Genomic DNA, 4,662 nt, shown 5'->3' on the forward strand with positions numbered 1-4,662 from the left:
ACACAGATCAATGTGCTATGGCGGGTATTGGAGATTTTTGGTAAGATTTTGATGGCTGCGGAGGGGGCACTTTCTTTGGCAAAATTTGGAATTGTAGTTTTAGAGTCACTGATGATGTATTTGGCAGTGGTAGAGGTAATGGCTAAAGCTATAGCAGCTTCTTCGGCCTCCTCCGGAAATTTTGTTTCATCGATTGTCGCCGATGCAAGGGGAGAACCTCGATGATCGACAACTGCCAGAGAAAAGGCGCCTCTGTCCGCATGTTCTGCCACGTCCACGTGGGCCGTGTAATTGCGAATTGAAAATCTTTCGTGAAGTTCTTGTGGCCTAGCCTTTCTTCTGTCCGTATCGTAGTGTGGATGCATGTTTTTGGGCAGAGGATGGACTATTAAGTGTTCGTGCATGTGTCTTGGAATTGGCAAGGTGTGCGCACGGATTCCTTCATATTGTATTCCGGCTTTCTTTAGGATGAACCGTCCCATTTCAGTGCCTGATAGTCTTTCGTATTGTGCGGTGAGGTGTGTCTCCACCATTTCCACTAAGGTGTCATGAATTCCTAACTGTAGTAGATTTTTCATTTGAGGTATGACGAGGGAAGTTGAGCGCAATCTTGTAGGACTAATTAGAGAATACAGGTCGTCTCTTAGAATATTATATGGCGGAATCAGAGACATTGAATATCGTAGCCAAGCTCACTTTTAAAAATTCCTAAATTGGCATTGCGGTTCGAGGTATCGAACGTGCGTGGGAACCGAATTGACACTGAGACCAACACACGAGATTTACCTCACGCCGGGAGGGGGGGGGGATGCGTTTTAAGGCTAAAAAAATGACTGGCGGCACAGCATTGCTAAGCACGAAATTATTGTGCGAACGCATGGTTTTTTGCAGATGTACACCACCGCCACGTACAGACTTGGTCAAAAGTCTTAAGGCTACAGTGTTCAACTGCAGTGAAATAAATGTTCATAGAATGCTCCGTGTAGCGGATCATTCAAAGCGCAAGTCAAGTAGGAAGCTTCTCTACCTCAAGAAGTAACCTGCTAGCATTTCAAGGTCATTCGGTCTTTAATAGTGCCGTAATGGCTCTGCTATGCGGCTTAAGCGAAAAGCCTTTGGCCTTAAGACTTTTGACTAAAACTGTACCTCAAAGCGTGATTGAGGTGTCCAGTGACCAAGTGAGACCGTTCCACTTGCTACTGAGAGGCTTCACACATACGCAGAAACACTCCGCTGAAAACCAGGGAGTGCGGCTAGAAGTGCTTTCGTACGAAAAGAGCAGTAGTAGTAGCAGTAGTAGTAGTAGTAGTAGTAGTAGTAGTAGTAGTAGTAGTAGTAGTAGTAGTAGTAGTAGTAGTAGTAGTAGTAGTAGTAGTAGTAGTAGTCGTAGCAGTAGTAGTAGTAGTAGTAGTAGTAGTAGTAGTAGTAGTAGTAGTAGTAGTAGTAGTAGTAGTAGTGAAAACTTTTATTATCCAACAGAGAAAGGAAACTCACCCCAACCCCGGAGCACGCGGCCTACGGGGCAGGGTGTGCCACTTTAGATGCTGGCCGGAAGGCCTTGGGTCCCGGCGGCCTCTTCAGCCAGTTGGACGAGCAGGAGGTGAAGCTCAGGGTCCGAGCTGCGTGCAAGATCTCCGAGGTTTCTCTACTACCTATATTATGCCCCGCTCCCCCATATATAGAGTACGGGACCCTCGAACACATAATATGGGAATGCCCGTAATAGAAGCAGCGTTTCTTGGGCGTCGGTCCGACCGACACCGTTCATCTCTCGGACAGTCGCCAACATGAAGAAGGCGACGCACCGAGTGCAGAGCCGCGACGCCATAGAAACGCTGATGTGTTTCAGCGCTAAATTACAAGACCGTGGCAGCTAAGTGGGATAAAATAAAACCGGCGCGGCCGTCTACCATTCACAGTCGCTCAATGCTTAGAGCGCCCGGCTACTGTGCCGGAGTACCGTGTGCCGGGTTTGTGCTTAATTCTTTCACTCCCACATTCCTCCCGTCCCTAAAGGCGCGGTTGAGGTGTCCACCGAGAAGTGGGGATGTTGCTGTGCTTATCATTTCCTCTAAAACCAATCATCGACCGACTAGATTAAACGACAAACATGCCAAAAACAAGGCTGGCAGCCATTACTGCTTTCGTTACTCTAATATTAATCGTCAGGAACGCAGCGGAAGCCCCATGTAGTATGCATCTGTATGACCATACCGCTTTAAGTAGTCAAGTCGGCAGCACCTAACCGGAATCAAGATTTCGTTTCTCATAATTAGGAATGTGGGCTTGCTTTTCTCGTTACCTAGAGACAATCTCCGCGCTGGCTCTCACGTTCATCATCATCATAATCATCATCATCATCATCATCATCAGCCTGACTACGCCCACTGAAGGGCAAACGCCTCTCCAATCTCTCTAAAGTTCACCCTGTCCTTTGCCAGCTGCGCCCACCGTATGCTCGCCAACTTCTTAATCTCATCAGCCCACCTAACTTTCTACGCTTGCCTTCTCTTGGAATCCACTCCAGTACCCTTAAGTATGACACAAAATTTATAGTGATGACGTCACACCCAAGCTGAGTCACAATTGCTGCCATGTGCAGACAGCAGAAAAGAACAATGATGGAATAAAACGCGCGGGCCGGGGGGGGGGGACCGCGTGCGCCGAAGCGACGACACTGGTTGGAGCAACAGATATCGCACGGGCAGACGAAATCCCAGCGGTCATCACTCACCTCCATGTGATGGCAGTATTCTCGAATACATTCACCGAAATTTTGAGCAACCGTTCGTCGTACAGCATTCTGGGTGGTGTTATAGCATTTCTCTTTACATATAGCTCACATATTTTAGTCATGCGCCAGCTTACGACTTTAGTGCCCTCAGAATTTTTTTACACGGGTGCTGACATTGTAGACTCCGTTGAGTCTGAGGAAAGGGCGCATAACTGGCTCCCTAGGTCACTGCACCCTTAATCGCGCTTTCGGATACGAGGTGGTGGTGTCCAGCTGCAAAACCCTGCTTCCGCGCAGTATTTCGTGCTTAGCAATATTTAACCACCAACAACTAAGCATTCCTAGAACTATTAGCAATATTCGGGAGTGGGACAGGTTGGACAGCAAGGAGAAAAAGCACTATGCAGGAACTATCAACTGGAATCGCACGCTCATTCGGGGCTCAAGCTGAGCCACAATCGCTACCACATGTCGAGAGACCGCTAGGGGGCCGGCCAGTGCGAACGCGCTTCGCATCGGCTCTGTACAAGCACAGCGATTTCGTCCGAATTTCGACCCACGCAGTGCCCATCTTTTCTCTGCACCACTCGTAAAGGTGAGCGTTACCATCTGCTCGAATTTGGTGGCCGTCGGTCCCCCTAAGTGGGCACACGGGCCGAAAACCGCCCTTTGCCCATCAGCTGCCGCACTAGGCCTCGAGCCACTGTGCGCCAAGACCATCAACCCAAAGGACTATGATCCCAGGGACTGGAACCATATGCTGAGCTTACCCGCCCGTCAGAAAGGAGCACCGAAAATCCATGAACAGGCGAACGCCACCACCGGCTCACGACCTGCGAATTCCGTACACCAAGCGTCCCAGCTGCGCGCGACGCGTATCGCGGCGCAAAGGTCGCAACACCAGCCGCGGTTGCCTGAGGATGCCTACAAGATAGTGTTTCGTTCAAACGGGGGACTTAACTTAAACGACCTTCATCCACGCCACCTTCGCCTAGCCCTGATAACTGCAGCCAAGGACCCCCAAGCCCCAGACGCCACCAACTTGCGTATCCACCCCATAAACACCTGCACTAGCGGTACCCCGCATCAAGCCGACACGCTACGCCTGGTCGCCATGAAACAAATCTCCATTCGAGCCCAAGCCTACACCGTCACCGCCTACATCGCCCCCCCCCACCTCCCCAGCACAGATTCTGGAAGACCTCATCACGGGCAACCCTGGCGTCCCGATCATTGATGCACGCCGCATGGGACAGACCCGTTCGATCCTCATCACGTTCTAGACGGGTCCAGTGCCCCAAACCACCTCCTACGGAGGTGGACTCCACAGCTGCACTTTATATAGAGGACACCTGGACGCTTGCACAAACTGTAGCAAACCAGGGCATCGCGCGGATGTGTGTACCCTTCAGCGTACGCACAAGTGTTCAAGATGCGGTATCCCGCACCCCCCGAGAGGACACCTGCATACTCTCTGGAGGCGGCCACATGACTGGCACTAAAGGTTGCAAAGCGAGGGGACGCCGCTCACCGCCCGCTTCACCGCAACAGCACATCTCCCGCACACCGCAGTCAGACGCGGACCACGCCAGCGTTCGTCGCTCCAGCAAGTCTCGCTCATCGCCTCGTCGCCGCCAGGACCAACAGCCTTCACAACTTTCCTGGGCGGACAGAGTAGCAGGCAACAGACTCAAAGCTACCAGCAAGCCGTCAACCTCGCCCACACAGGTGGACCCCCGTGACCGGGAGCTCCAGGCCCTGCGAGAGGAGGTTTAGTCGTCTTACCTCTCTCATCAAGACCCCCACCTCCACCTCCTCCCATGCATCCCACGCTGCTACCTTAAACATCTACTGAAAGCATGGAACAATCGGACTCCCAAACCCCACTTCATCCCCACTCAAGAAAAAACGCACAACAGAGCAACCAC

The sequence above is a fragment of the Amblyomma americanum genome, chromosome 3 (genome assembly GCF_052857255.1).
Source record: "Amblyomma americanum isolate KBUSLIRL-KWMA chromosome 3, ASM5285725v1, whole genome shotgun sequence".
Taxonomy (NCBI): Eukaryota; Metazoa; Arthropoda; class Arachnida; order Ixodida; family Ixodidae; genus Amblyomma; species Amblyomma americanum.